Source organism: Stegodyphus dumicola, chromosome 9, assembly GCF_044657685.1.
Source record: "Stegodyphus dumicola isolate Sdum_Otavi_A_Nest chromosome 9, ASM4465768v1".
In the NCBI taxonomy this organism is placed as follows: domain Eukaryota; kingdom Metazoa; phylum Arthropoda; class Arachnida; order Araneae; family Eresidae; genus Stegodyphus; species Stegodyphus dumicola.
The window spans coordinates 39,139,079-39,156,336 of NC_140776.1; positions in this window are offsets into that span (position 1 = coordinate 39,139,079).

Below are 17,258 nucleotides of genomic sequence, written 5' to 3' on the forward strand. Positions count from 1 at the left end.
AAGCCTTACCCCTAGTCTTGCTTGGTCTTCGCACAGAAAGAAACATTGGTAGCACTTGTGCTGAAATGTTATATGGTGCAACCCTCCGTCTGCCAGGTGAATTCTTTCACCTAGAATCTACTCCAGTTATCGACCCTCCAACATTCCTTCAACGTTTACGTGAGACCATGAGCAATATCTCGCCAACCCCAGCATCTTCGCATAACCAGCCAAGCTATTTTGTACATCCTGCGCTTGAGACATCTTCGCACGTATTCGTGCGCAACGATGCAATTAAGCCAACTTTAACACCTTCATATGATGGTCCATTCAAAGTTGTCAAACGAACACCGAAACATTTCACCATCATCTGCAATGGCAAACAATCAGTGATTGGAGTCGATCGTCTCAAACCAGCATTTCTAATGTAAGATCCAACAACTTCCTCATCAACATCACTCCCGGAAGAAAGCTTACATCCCGTTAAAGAGCAACCTAAAACTACCAGATCTGGAAGAAAGGTTAAATTTAACCCAAAGTACTTATAACGTACCGATGGTACTTGGGGGGGGGAGTACTGTGGCGTTCCGACAGATACTTCAACTTCTATTCATGAGATGGCGCCACGTGTAAAATCCAGTTCTTAATCGGAGCAGCAAAGCGACGTCATTACTCGCTGAGACTTCTCGTCAGATAACTGTACGCGACGGTAGCATGAACTGTGTTCCGAGCTCTGCGTTGATCTCTGCAATGTAATTTAAATTGTAATTTAGTACTTAATATATTCTTTTGTTATAGGAGATTGTCTACTCTTATTTTCTTTAATTATATCATGCATTAAGCACACGACCACCAAAGGTCTCAATTCCTTTAGAATATTGTAAATTTTTTCTAAAAGAATATTTCGTGATATTAAGAAATAAAGCTTATTTTTTAGCCTTTTCCCCAACAGATACGGGTTATAATTTAATTTAAATTAAAATTAATGCATTAAAATATCATTGCCAAAGAATGTTTATAAAATACTTGCTCAGAATACAGTTCTTTTTTTAAATATACTCTCCTAACTTATCAGTAATGTTACAATTTTTGAAAAATTTGAGATGATAAAAAGCAACGGCAATAGTTTAGCTGATTAATTCATTAAATTGGTAATAAGAATTTTTATTATAGGTCTGCATTAGAGCTACCTGTAGTTTCGTGTGAAGCCGCATTCTACTTCTGAAACAGACATTAAAAAATACTTTTAGTGATCTACAATAAAACTGCTAAATAAAAGCGCATGGCAGAGCTTTAGTATCAGTCCTTTTTGGCGCGATAAATAGAAAAAATTTTAATAACCTTGTTATTTATTGTAACCCTAAATACTGAGCTGAAAACATGCCCTGTCCACGTAACTTTAACGAATTTGGTAGGTATCAGAGCTTTGATGGCGGGAAGAATAAATTGCATGTTTTGCTTAATGTTACTTACGTGTTAGGAAAGCACATTAAATTAGTGTTAGGAAAGCATATTTTTTAAAAAAAGCCAAAATTTGTCATTATACTATTAATAAAAAGTAGTAATACTCATTGAAGGTTATTCACATATAGCTATTAGATTATGAGATTTACAAAATTTGAGAACTTAAATTATAAGCAATATATTCCATAATCTAAGCAACATTATATTTTTTATAGTCAGACAAATTATAAAAATGCTATAAAAGCAATAATGAAACCTAATTTTGGTCTATAAATTCATGCAATTACACATTCCTATAGTTCTAATTTAAGCAATGGGGCAAAAAATTATTTTTAGACCATGGTAATTTTGATCATTGCCCATTTTAAGAAACATGCAAGAAGTCTAAATTTGCATGTAGTTCCTTGCATAGTTAAAACTGATGCTTTTAATATTACATCACATGAGTCTTAACATTTTTTCATATGTCAACCCCACTCCCCCCCCCCAAGAAAAAAAGCACTTTTTAGTAGCATGAGGTCTCTTGGTGTTGCCTTTGCTAAGGAACTACATGCAAATTTAGACTTCTTGCATGTTTCTTAAAATGGGCAATGATCAAAATTACCATGGTCTAAAAATAATTTTTTGTCCCATTGCTTAAATTAGAACTATAGGAATGTGTAATTGCATGAATTTATAGACCAAAATTAGGTTTCATTACTGCTTTTATAGCATTTTTATAATTTGTCTGACTATAAAAAATATAATGTTGCTTAGATTATGGAATATATTGCTTATAATTTAAGTTCTCAAATTTTGTAAATCTCATAATCTAATAGCTATATGTGAATAACCTTCAATGAGTATTACTACTTTTTATTAATAGTATAATGACATAACAGTCGACTTTTTAATTTAAAATTTTATGCAAATTTTCTACACTACTTAAACATTTAATCTAACAGAAATCTGAACTTTTTGTAATAAAAACTCTATAATAAAAGTAAGAGTACAATTTATATATAAAAATTATATTATATGGCAAGCACTTTGATACTGATTTCAATGTCTTTAAATGTAATTATTACAAAGTTTAAAATATAAAAATTGTAGTAAGCTCGCCTAAAAGTTACCAAGAGCTGCTGCTCCAAAAGGTTTAACACGTTTTCAAAAAATTAATACACATGAAAATCAAATCATTAGACATGTAAAACATTAATAAAATTAAAAAACAGAAAAAGTTAAAAAGTAAGCGGAAAATGGTAAATTAGCCCAATTCAACTTCCAAACAGGCTTTTCAAGGGAAATTTCATTTATTTGAACGTCGAATCAAGCTAACCCCATTACGCGTTTCGCCGAAACAGACAATTGAAACTTTTTCGCTAATAATTTTTTTAAATTAGACAAAGTGTCTTGGAAATTTTAATAGTCTCAATTGTCTGTTTCGGCGAAACGCGTAATGGGGTTAGCTTGATTCGACGTTCAAATAAATGAAATTTCCCTTGAAAAGCCTGTTTGGAAGTCGAATTGGGCTAATTTACCATTTTCCGCTTACTTTTTAACTTTTTCTGTTTTTTAATTTTATTAATGTTTTACATGTCTAATGATTTGATTTTCATGTGTATTAATTTTTTGAAAACGTGTTAAACCTTTTGGAGCAGCAGCTCTTGGTAACTTTTAGGCGAGCTTACTACAATTTTTATATTTTACTTATTTTGCAGCATATTGCGCAAGATGTTTTCTAGACCAAAATTGGTTTTTTAAAAATTGTTATTACTGCTTTGCTTGATAAATTATTACAAAGTTTAAATATATTCTTATTAAGTTAAGATATACTCTTATTCTATTATAAAGTTTAGATGTACAGAACAGAAGGCACACTTTGTGCTTACGACTCAGTCAACTACCACTGTGGCAAGATAACTTATGATAACAGTTAAGTTCAAATATTAAATTTTAATTCAAATAAACTTGTAGCCAAAGACTACACAAATCAATTTAATGCAAAGTTGGTTCAACACTTAACCTGGCATGGAATTCAACTATCAGTAATTATAATGCAAGACTGAAGACTACACATCTTATCTTATCTAGCAACCTAGTAACGTGGCCTCGAAAGACAAAACACGGTTTGTTTTACAAACTAAAAACTTCATTTGGATTCTGGTGGGAAAACGGATGGGGAACTGACAGTAAAGATCCCAAACATAAAATAATTCTGGTTACAAAATAAAGGAACGTTACATTTGTTCCCTGATTAATTATTCACTACATGAAATAGTGTAAAGCATTTTTGTTTGCATCATATACAAATTATTTATTTTATTTAAATGCTGCCCAAAAGTGAGCAGGATTTTGCAAACACACTGACCATATTTTTCGACCTATAGATGCAACACTTCTTCACTTCAGAAATACGATTTAGAATTAAGAAAATAAGAAGAGTATTTATGAATAGAAAATAAATATATACATAGGCTAGCAGAAGAAGGATGCCTTCATAAAGGACTTTTTAAGAGAAACTGGCTCAGATTAACATTACACGTAAGGAAAACCACAAAAGCTCCCATATAGCCAGCCTGAACTATCAGTGTTCAGTGGCTTATCACTCCACCACTAGTGGATTACAACGACTGTTCGAATGTTTCACAGAAATCATCAGTTATGATGATTGTTGTTGTGTATTATTACCATTGGTACAAAATTTACTCATTATGATAATTTAATTTTAGCTTTTAAATTATAATTGTAAATTACTTGTAATAAATTGAATGATTAAAAAATACACACTTCTTAATATTTTTACCATTTACAAAATTTAATTTATAAAAAGTATTTCTAACACTGGTACAAAATTTACTCGTTATAATTTAATTTGCTTTCCTTCAATTTGAAATATTTTTTATTTCCTTTTAATAACAGAATCTAAGGAACTAAAGTAACATATACTAGCTTGAAATGCACTTATTAATCTTTTGTAAATTTCATTATTCATAACATAAAAATTAACCTTTTGTGAATTTAAAATATTAGCGAAAGACTAATATAATATAAATATTAACTGACTACTTAAAATATTAATATTTAATGCATTAATATTATATTTTTAAATTTAAAATATTAAACTTTTGTAAATTTCATTACTGATAACATAATCACTGCCATAAATTCATTTACGGCACTGTTTCAAGAATTTATTACAGCAGTACTAGAAATGTTGAAAATTAGAAAAAGACTGTTTTTTGAAATTTGTTAAAAATTAGAGGAAGACTGTTTATTCTAATCCAGAGCTTATTTTTTAGGATTGTTGTTTAGTCTAGATCGGGTTTTGTTTACAATCCTCTATTTTTTTTTCGATCTTCAAAGCCGGGTCTACCTTGGCGACAGAAGTTTGTCGCCAAATAAAAAAATCGTTAAAATGACCAATACTAAAGCCGTTCCAAGCGCATAAGCCTATAGCAAGCTATTTTAAAGGAAAATTTTTCTAATTCAAAAATTAAAACTTTTAAAAAAATAATAAATACGAAACGAAACATAACGGAACTTCAGATTCTGCCAATTAAGCGCCTTTGCAAATATGAAGTACTATGCTGCCATCTACACTCTGTATTTTACACTTCAGTAGCTTGTAGATAAGGGATTATAAAAATATTATACCTGTCTACTAAGTAAAGTTCTAAAATGATGATATTTTAAGATGAAATCATCTCTAATAAAAATATAGTTAACCAAAAAAAGAAATTAGAAACAAAACACACACTTTTTATTTGTTCTGTTGACATTAAATATTAAGTCTTTATCTTAAAATATAATAACTTATTTTAATTTTTCGTTTGAAATTTCGTGCTCTTCTAGTTTCCTGTGCAGTCGGAAGATGGCAGCATTAGCAACAGCTTCTAGTGTCATTTGTTTCGAAGCACTTTCTTATTTAGTAGCGAATAACTGCTTACTTCTTCTAATTCGTATTCCAGCTTCTGTTCATTTACACCTAAACTGATTTTGAACGAAATATTTTTTTAACATAGCAACGTTTTCTACTTTAAAATGGATTTAATTATATATATGGAATTTTGTTTTAGAAAATTGGGAAATTTAAAATTCCTTAAGAATAAGAAGCTAAAATTTCTTAAAAAGTACACAAGCAAAAGCAAGTTGAAATATGAAACGAAATATGAATATAAATATGAAAAACCGAAACAGCTTCTTATAATGTCATGCAATACTAGAAAATGCTAAATTACTAGTTGTATTCATTTACTATTTTCTAGCATTATATTTACGCAATGAAGGTTTCTGTACTGAGTTTATAATTAAAAATATACAATTTATTTTCACTAGGAGCAGTTTCTTATTTCGGTACTATTATAGAAATCATCATTATCATTCATTATATATTCATTATAGAAAATCATTCATTATAGAAAATTATGTTTGAACAATCAACGAGATGAAATTATGCTTTAGCGATAACTCGGTAGCGAAATAGCGATCAGGCATCCATTCAGTTATGTTTAGCAATTTTTATATAAATTATAAAAATGATCTGAAATAGTTATTTACTCTTATGCTTCCATTAAGGCATGTTTAGCCTTTTTTATATAAATTATAATAATAAAAAAGTATTATACGAAATTAACATTTCATCTAAATTAAAACATCAATCTTAAATAGTTACTATTATACTTCCTCTCTTGCGTTAGAGTTGCCGCGATTATTTTTGGCTGCACTGGCATCAACAATAGTTTGGCGATTTTTTACGGCCCTCAAAACTGAATAGTACCCTTATTTCTTTTCCTTAAACTAGAACTTATTTCACCGTACAGTTGCTCGCGTATGTGTTCATAATTAACTGAATGCATACAGAACTGATAATAGCTTGAAGAAATTTATTTTATAAAAAACAAAAACAGTCGCCCAACTCGTCTCAATATCACAGAGCACAATCGGTAGTTATACTTCAAACTAATAAGAATGTTAAAAACAATGCAATGCAAACTGCATCTAAAAGACGAAGATCTCACGGATATCTCTATACCTCGCGTTCCGCTCTGAAGTAAGAGCAGATACTCTAGTGTTCACCCCGGCCTTTGTATAGTTTTCGCTCGGCCGTCAAGAAAGTAGTAAATTCCATTTTTAGAAAGACAGACAGACAAAGTACAGACGTCTTGTTTTGCACCCGCTAGTACTGGAAGACATATGAGAGCCGGATCCGATTACAGTTACCATTAGGAACCATTAATGTTTTCTTTATCAATTGTTTTCGAGTATTGTTTTCTTGTAGGACTATAGTTCCAAATGTCTTGCCTCGCAAGTCCTCTATTATAAGATTTCATTAAATAAGTTATGGGTTCAATGTCACCGTCTTCCAAGTGGTCTTTTCTGACGTCTTCGCACCTCCATGTGTCTGAGTCAGAAGATGTTAAATTCGTAACTTGCCGTACGACCTAAGCAGCTCGTATTTCGCTTCGACCCTAGAATGATATCGCCAGCTTCCTGGACTTCTTCTAGACAGGCGTCGGCGTCTGCATGTGATAATCGCTTCCGATGATAGATAGTTATGTCATATTCTTGGAGTCTCTGAATCCTTCTGGCTATTTGGCCTTCGAGATTCTCGAAATTCAATAACCAGGTCAATGATGCATGATCTGTACGTAGCAGAAATTTTCTATCGTAAAGGTAATGGTGGAAATGTTCTACCGCTTTAACTATGGCGGACAACTCTTTCCGGGTGACACAGTTATTCTTCTCCGGTAAAGATACACACTTGCTCCACGATGCTATGACACGCTCTTGACAATTTATTTTTTCGGACAAAACAACACCGAACTCTCATTGCTCGCATTTGTGTAGAGAATAAATGGTTTGTTGACCTGAGGATACGTCAGTATTGTCATAGATGTTAATGCTCCTCTTGAGTTTGTTATTTTTTTTTCCAATGGCAGATTGTGAACAATTACAAATGTAACCCAGTCCATTAATCTATACAAGGCCAAATGTGGTGGTTTCTTTATTATGGAGGCACCTAAATAGGTGGTCCACCATCGCCTTTCCTATGAAGGGCCGGACAGTTACAACCATGCCCTCTCCGGGATTCGAACCAGGCCCTTCGGTATCGCAGTTAGCTTCCCTGACCACTATACCGACTGAAGGGCGGGTTTGTTAAATTCATCTTCACATTCTTTTAGTCACAAGAACTTTTGCTTGCTCTCTGTCAGCTTATGAAGCAGTCATGAGACAGAAGAAAAGTCCTTCACAGATCTCCTATTGTAGGTGCAAAGCCACGAGAAATTTTTCAGCTCGTGGACATTTCCAGTGTTTAACTACTGACACTTTTTCTGGATCCATACAATCACCTTCTGCAAATATGACAAGTCCAAGGTAAGTCACTTCCTGTCTGCATAAGTTACATTTGGCGAGCTCTGATTGGCTTCTTTCGATTTCTGAAGGCCCCTTCCTAATATTTTCTAAATGCTATTCAAAATTCTTCCCAGTGGTGATGATGCCATCGAGGTATATCAGGCACATATCTCTCAACACGGAGCAACAACTCTCTGAGGCATTCGAGTGTTGCCGGAGCATTACATAATCCAAACGACATCAACTTGAACTGCCAAAGTCCTTGTCCGGTAGTAAATGCAATCTTTTCTCGGTCATCAGAATGTATCTTTACCTACCAGTATCCACCTCTTAAATAAAGCCACTTGCTTCGAGAAAGATTATCCAGAATATCGAAAGTTCTAGGAAAAACCGTTCAACCGGTGATTGGCAAAGCAAAATCTAGTTGAACTATCTTTCTTTCAGATAGTTCAATTAGATTTGCTGATTTGATGGAGTATGCCGCAGGAATTCCTGAAAGTTCGATAACGTTGCTTTCTCGTATGTCTTTTAGAAGCTTTCTTACCTCTTCTGTTTAGCAATTGGTATACGTCTTAGATATTGTCTGATTGATGAATAATCCTTTGTATCAATTCTACGCTATATCAAACTGGTTCAACATACCTCAGAAGAACATTTTGAAATTCTTGAACGACATGTTAGGCACCAATTGAAATCTCGAGAGATTTGATGAAATGAAGTTGATTGAATTACTCTTCTGTTATGTTCTTTTTTCTTTTGATTCCTTTAAGGAATTGTTTTAAATTGGATATTGATAGTTTAAAAGTTTTTTTTTTTTTTTTTTACATTTATTAAATCCCTTATTGCATTTATTAGATTACTTGAAATTTATCAATTATGAATTTCAAAATTTTCGTGTTTGTGAAACATTAGTTCTAAATTTCTTACTTAAATTATATATATATGTTACCGTGAAAGACCGAAATTGGAGAATGTCGACTTTCACCGGAGAACGTCAACATTCACCAAATACGTCGGTGAAAGATCGAATATTGCATTACATTCTTGTACATTCGAACCCTCACCGGTGTATGTCGACAATCACAGATATCCTCTAGTGTGGGTTGAAAAGACACGTCATAAAGTGTCATAATAGTTTAAGTTGTTGCATTAAATAAGATTTGAATCACATAATTTAGTAAGTTTTTAACTTCTATTATATTCCTTTCTCATTTTAAATGTATTGTGTGTTTTAAGTTCTTATTTTAAGTCTCAAGTGCGTCGTTTCGCGACTGAATTACGGAGAAAATATAATATTCTTATATGTTCAACATTCACCATTAGAACATGGTGAATGTCGACATTTACCGGTGTAAGTCAGAAATAAAAGTATTTGGGAAATATTTCAGACATTCACCAAGCGACTGTGTGAATGTTGACATTCACCGGTGAAAGTCGACATTCTCCAGATTTCGGTGTTTCACCGTAACATATATATAAACTTAGCTATAGCGCGGGACAGGTTTAAAACATTTGTTTTTAATTTTTACCTCTTTTTAAGTTTCTTTATATATATAAACACACACTCCTTACTCAAAAGAAACATAATTATAACAAACACCTATTTTTACAGGAACCCAAAAACCATTAAAGAGCCTGCCCCTCTTAGTACAATCGACTCACAGATGATAAGATGATAAACTCAAGATCGAATGTTACATCTTTAGAATTCCATCAGATGATTTATATTTTACAATGTTCTCAAGAAATTCAAGATAAATATAAATGAATAGCTAATGTTTTAATCATTATAGATTCGGGCATCTAGGAGTCACTGACCATAGGAACATTTTACAATTCGGGTATCAGCTACGTCTCCTGTATAGTCGAGTCATAAATTAGTAACTAAACATTAATTATTAGTGTACCTAAGAATTAATTATTAGTGTACCTAAGAATTATTCGAAACCAATTGTGTAATTGGTCTGCTTGTTATACTAATACCTAGAAGATTTTGTAAGTTTAGGAAGTATCCTAATTAGTCTTCCTCGAAACATATATTTGTCAAAGGTTGTAAAAGTGATTACTGATTCTTTATCTGCAAATTCGTGGTAAGTAGAGCAAAAGTTGTAAGTAAGCCTTTTAGGATGTTCAGCAAATTTATCACATTGCATTGCAACTCAATTTACTGAATGCTGCTCAAGTTCAGCTGTAACACCACAATCCCCATTTTCTGCATGTATAGAGCGTCAATCAATTTCCATTATGTCTTTATAATTTAAATTAAGAACTGCAGCAGACTGACTCTTCTCTATCAGATGAAGAAGGATGTTTTCAGAAATAGAACTACTCTCAATTTTCCAGGATGCATATGAAGGATAAATTTTCACTCATTGATATCTTTTACGTTAATGACAATTCTATTTAAGCTAAAATTAATTGCCTTCCTTATAATTATGTCCAGAACTGGCTGCATAAGGCCGTCTTCTGTTTCATCAATAATCTTGGAAATAATGATAGCTACCTCTTCCATAACATTCATTATGCCTCTTAGAAAAATCAAAACTTTTAGCTGTTTGATCATATTTCCTATTAAAAGAAATAGTAAATGAATCTTCTTTCGCAGAAGTTTCTAATTTTGTACTGTTTTTCACATCATCCAAGATAACATCTTTAAATTCAGAAGAATCCTTTTTTGCAGTCTTATGTTCACAATACTTAATACCATTTGGTTCTGTGTAGAGGTGGTCATTTTACGGAGGTGCTGTTCAGTACAATTCATTTTTATTTTCAGAAATATTACTCATCTTCAAAGATGTTTGACATAAAGGAGTTCACTATATTTTTTATGTCCTACAGCAGGCATTAAATGGAAACAGAATATTACAAACTCAGTAATAAACATTGAACGCATTTGAGTGTAAAACATGTCATCCCATGTTTGTGCTAGTAGAAGCTGCCCATGTTTTTACAAATTCATTGTTATACATACAACACAATGTGGTTATGTAAGGAAGACTTTTTAAGGAAAGCTGGCCCGCATTTATGCCAATAAGAAGCATTATTTATCATCAAATTTCCATGCAATCAAATTAAGGCGATTAGAAGCCTGTGCAAACTCTCTATTTACTGGCCTTACTTATTCCGCTACTAGTAGGCCAGCAAACAATGAATATGAATTCAATCAAAATGTAAAAGCATTTGATATTGCAGTAAAGAATGATTTTTTTAAAAAAAGGGGGGAGGAATTTTAGGCATTTCAATGAATTTGAAGCTGTATCTTCTAAATATTTTAAATTTAAAAGTATTAATTTTTATTTAATTTTCTTAATATGAATTTTTTATTTTGTTCCAGTCCTTTATTATTAAAACGAATTTGAATACACAACATAAAAGTATATTATCGATAAACATTTTTTTAGTTATATCTGATTCTATGGTATCGGTTTTAATCTTAATCTTAAAAGCCTGTATTTCTCATCTAAGTACTTCTTCAATATCATAGGCTACAAGTCTAAATATTTTACATGCGAATTATTACAAATTTTGTAAAATTAATTTGCATGTCAGAGCAATATCAGTAAATATTTAATTATTTTTCTGAATTTTACAAGTTGCAAATTTGATTTTACATCCTTATTGTCATAACTGATAAAGTTTATGGAACATAAAATTAATTACTGATTGTAGGAAATGAATGTAAAAGTTTTGACTTTTCTTGTGTAAATGTATTTTGAATTCCAAATTTGGTTTACAGGAAAAATGAAACACTGAACTGCTCTGAAGTTTGAGATGATAATTATTAAATTCAACGTTATTACACTCATGTCCATAAATTAAGGATAATTCGGAGTCACGAGGAAATCGAACTCTAAAATAAATATATCACCTGTAAAATCACTACACACATCTTCAAGAATCATATGCAAATTTCAGGAAGTAACCAGATGACACCGATGGTACGTCACAATGACGAGAGTGTAAGAGAGTGATATATAAGAAATACAGGCAAAGAATAAAATTCTTCGCAGGCGCTTTATAAGCATTTCAGTGCAATAACCGAATAGTTATGACACAAAGGACGCATCTGGATGATTTTTTACGTGGTAGAATTATCGGCCGTCTGGAATGTGGGCGTACCCAACTGGAAGTATCAGACGAACTTGGAATTGCCCAGAGTGTCATCTCCAGGCTTTGGCAACGATTCCAAGATTATGGTAATATGAGTAGACGTTACAGCACAGGTCGCCCCAGAGTTATAACACCGAATGAGGACCTGTGTTTGGCAGTTACTGCCAAAAGAAACAGGCGGAGCACAGCCTCACACCTGTCTCGTTAGCTCTCTTCAGCCACTGATACGACAATTTCAAGGTAGACCGTGTACAGACGTTTAGGGCAGATTGGTCTATATGCTCGTAGACCTGTCAGATGCGTTCCACTTACTGCAACTCACTGTCGCCTGCGGTTAGCCTGGAGTAGAGAACATGCATTGTGGACACCGCAACAGTGGGCTTGTGTGATGTTTTCCGACGAGTCCAGGTTTAGCTTGCAGTCTGATTCTCGCCGGACTTTCATATGGAGAGCTCCAGGTACCCGTTACCACCAAGAAAACATCATTGAATGACATCGTTACGGTGATGCAGGAGTGCTCGTTTGGGGTGGAATTATTCTGCGCTCCAGAACTGACCTGCATGTTCAAATTGGAACCATAACAAGCCAAATCTATCGGGACGTTATTCTGGAACATGTACGTTTGTTCCGGGGCGCCATGGACGCACAATTTGTGTTTATGGATGACAACGCCCGTCCTCACCGTGCAAACATCGTAAGCGAATGCCTTCAATCGGAGGATATCAGCCGTATGGACTGGACAGCATTCTCACCGGGACATGCTTGGCCGACGAGTTGCAGCCCGTCAACCTCCTCCTACATGTCTACCGGAACTTCGGAGAGCATTGTTTTTTGAGTGGTGTAATATCCCCCAAGATCAGATCGATAATTTGATACTCAGCATGTCTAGGCGTTGTACGGACTGTATTGCATCGTCTGGGAGACATACAATGTATTAACAATCATACCAGCCATGTAATATTGGTTTTTTGTAAATAGGTTTTTTTTTTAATTGTAATTTGCTCCAGGGAGAAAAAATCGTTAATTTTTTAAATAATATCAAACATATAGCATCTTTTTTTGCTCTTTATCTTTTGTTTAATAAATAAGCTTTACAAATAAGTCAAATTTGTTTTGCTTCTAACTCTTCTTTTGCATTATCCTTAATTTATGGACATGAGTGTAGAACAACGGAATTTCTATCATGTGTTTTCCATAGGTTAGATTATTTGAATACATTAAAATACAATAGGAGTTGTCTACCTAAGAGGTGGTATGCTTTAATGGAGATTTTCTAAGGGGAAATGGCTTTATTTACATTATACATGGAGAAAGCCACAAAAAGCAAACATGCTTTTATTTACAATTACACTAAAACTGCTAAAAACAAAGCTTCAAGAAAGTTTCAGCTTTTTCCACAACTTTTCAAGTGTTTACTGAAACCAAAGCATCGAGTTTTCACTTTAACTAGCAAAAACAAGCTGATTAATTTGCTTGCTTGTAAACATTACGATTAATTTATTTGTTTTAAGATAAAAATATGCAGACAATGCTTTTTGCTTTAAAAGCTAAAAGTATTAACCTGGAAATTTGTTTCCAACTGAATTATATTATCAGTTATACCCAGTGCTATAAAAGATTTGAGGATATATATATTTACCAAAGGGGAAATCACTGATCTTTATCTTATTACCTAAAAAGGCCTAAAGGAATATGATCACGAAAACATACGCTACCAAAATACGAAAACAAACAAATATCAACCGGAATTTGGCTTTGTTTTGAAGAATGTGTTCAACAGTGCTGATCTGTATTTGCACAGAATTTACACTTAAGGTTTTTCTAACTGCAGAAATTTCTGCCTAGTTTTTTGTTTTCTTGGTATTAAAAGTTTAGTTTAGCATAATAAGTCACCTTTCAATTTTTTAGTTATGTTTAAACGACTATTAGTTTTGATCTTTGTTTATTCCTGCTTTTGAATTTCGAATTAGCATATATTGGTTTTAGAGCAATTTTTTTTTTTTTTTTAAATATCAATGTACATAATGTAAAGTTCTATGGCTTTTAATCGTCATTTTGGCACAATGTTATGTTTTATTCTTTTTTCCAAGTGTTTCGAAAATGTGTAGGAAAAATTCTGGTACATTTGAAATTTGAGTTTTGGGTTTTATATGAATTTTAAAAGTCTTTAATAAAAATTTGATAAAATCTTTTTATGGTTTTTTATCTCAAATGGACCAGGAGAACAAAACATATTTTTAAAATATATGAATCGACTTTTATGAAGCTTTAATTCATTTTCTCCTGATGAGTTAGTTCTCAATTGCAATTTCAATGAAAGAAGATTAATTTTAATTTGTATAATTTTGTATATTTTCCCTTTCGCATTTTTATTTTGAATTTGTTCTACCATGAATTCCTTCTCTAATTGGATTTGTTTTGATATTCCAATTATTATATTATAGAGGAATTCCCTTGCTTTTATTCCAATTTAATAATAAATTTAGATGCTTTTATTCTACTTCAATCTTGCAGCTATAGCACAATTCTTTTAATTCTAATTTTTACCCTATTTTTATATTTCTTTATATATATATATATACACAGATTATATATGTATACATATATATAAGTAAGACACAATAACACGCCGAATAAATACTAATTCAGAAGTCAAACAACAAAAATCAGCGTTATATTTACAAAATTTTCACAGGACTAGTTTCGATGGTTTTACCGAACCACCATCTTCAGCTGCAAAACCGCAAATGAACAAGATAGGAAATAATGATTAAATAAGATAAGAAAGCCTGGACAAGAATAAGCAAGTGGCGCCATCTGTTGGTGAAACCAGAAATAAAACATAATTTCTTTAAAGGCCGAAGGCAAATTTGGATTGGAATTAGGATCGTTAACTAGAACAGAAAGATTTTTATGAATGTGAAATGCCTCTAGAAAATCCAGTTCTCCAATTGAAGATGTTTTTTGAATAATTTTGGCAGCAGAAAAACTGAAAGTGTGGTTTTCGGACCAACAATGTTGAGCAACAGAAGACTTCTGTGTTTCCTTTTTTCTAACATATGCCTCATGTTCCTTGACGCGAAATTTTAAGGCTCTCTTAGTTTGGCCAATGTAAATTAAACCACACTGGCAAGGAATCCTATAAATACCCCAGGAATTCATATCCGGAATGGGGTCCTTGAGTATGGAACTCGGAATTTTATTGATGGGAGAATAAACAACCCGAAAGTTAAATTTCTGCAAAATATGTGCAACCTCATAGCTAATTGATGGAAAGAAGGGAATGACAACAGAATTTTTACAATCTCCTAAAACAAGAGTGTGCCTTTTAGTGTGTTGAGATGAGAATTTTTTAACTGCTTGATTAATAATGTTGGGTGGAAAGCCCCTGTCAATAGCTATTGCTTTTAAATAATTTAGTTCTTCAACAAGGGCTAGTTTGGAGGAGCAAACTTGAAGAGCACGGAAAACATAGGAATAAAATGAAGCTAACTTTTGTTTAGTCGGATGACATGATTTAAAGTGTGGTGGAAGGCAAACCGATGAAGGTTTACGGTACTACTGTTTGAATGTAATAAAGATGATTTAAATAAAGTTCTTTCAACAATGAATTCTATTGATCCTGCTATTCAGTTCACTTTTGAACTTGAGACTTGCAATTCTCTTCCGTTTCTCGACATTCTGGTCACACGTAACACATCCAACTTCAGTACTACGGTTTACAGTAAACCTTCATCGGTTTGCCTTCCACCACACTTTAAATCATGTCATCCGACTACACAAAAGTTAGCTTCATTTTATTCCTATGTTTTCCGTGCTCTTCAAGTTTGCTCATCCAAACTAGCCCTTGATGAAGAGCTAAATTATTTAAAAGCAATAGCTATTGACAGGGGCTTTCCACCCAACATTATTAATCAAGCAGTTAAAAAATTCTCATCTCAACACACTAAAAGGCACTCTCTTGTTTTAGGAGATTGTAAAAATTCTGTTGTTATTCCCTTCTTTCCATCAATTAGCTATAAAGTTGCACATATTTTGCAGAAATTTAACTTTCGGGTTGTTTATTCTCCCATCAATAAAATTCCGAGTTCCATACTCAAGAACCCCATTCCGGATATGAATTCCTGGGGTATTTATAGGATTCCTTGCCAGTGTGGTTTAATTTACATTGGCCAAACTAAGAGAGCCTTAAAATTTCGCGTCAAGGAACATGAGGCATATGTTAGAAAAAAGGAAACACAGAAGTCTTTTGTTGCTCAACATTGTTGGTCCGAAACCACACTTTCAGTTTTTCTGCTGCCAAAATTATTCAAAAAACATCTTCAATTGGAGAACTGGATTTTCTAGAGGCATTTCACATTCATAAAAATCTTTCTGTTCTAGTTAACGATCCTAATTCCAATCCAAATTTGCCTTCGGCCTTTAAAGAAATTATGTTTTAGTGCTTGTTTCACCAACAGATGGCGCCACTTGCTTATTCTTGTCCAGGCTTTCTTATCTTATTTAATCATTATTTCCTATCTTGTTCATTTGCGGTTTTGCAGCTGAAGATGGTGGTTCGGTAAAACCATCGAAACTAGTCCTGTGAAAATTTTGTAAATATAATGCTGATTTTTGTTGTTTTGACTTCTGAATTAATATATATAAGTATTGAAATGGAATTTTTAAGAAGGGGTAAGTGTGATTCATATGAAGTAGTCATAAAATAAAGAAACAATTAAATTTTCTAATTTTTATTGCATCAATAGTACATTTTTAAAACAGCAATCAACTTTTAAAAATATTTATTGCAATATAAATTTGCATATAATAAAATGCCATGGATGTTTAAAATAAAATTAAAAAAATTACTTACCTTCTTCACTCGTAATTTTCATTTTGTTTTTACTTGTATTTTGCAAATGCAATCATATTTTCCTTTTATTATTTAATACACATATATGTGGCAGGGAAAGCGAGGGGAAATTCTAGAGATGTAATTACCTAAAATATTTCTTCACTATATTAAGAATTTTTTTCCTTAATAATGAGCCTTTTTTAATCTTGTATTTTCCATTTAAAACATATTATGTTTAAAAAAAGATTTTTAGATGCAACATTTAATACTTTATAAAATTACAGTTTCATTATTACAAGTTAAAAATTCAAAAACAATATATCAGACAGTTTTTATGCAAACATCTTTAGAACAATCACAAATAATATAATCAGGTTCTAAAATAGCTTCAATTAAATCTTAAAAGTACATGAATAAATCCACTACTTAGAAAATATTTTGTTATTAAAATACATGATAAAAATTGATTAAATTAAAATGATTAAAGCCCATGACTGGACTTTTCACTTTTCTAAGAATAGTTCTCTTACTT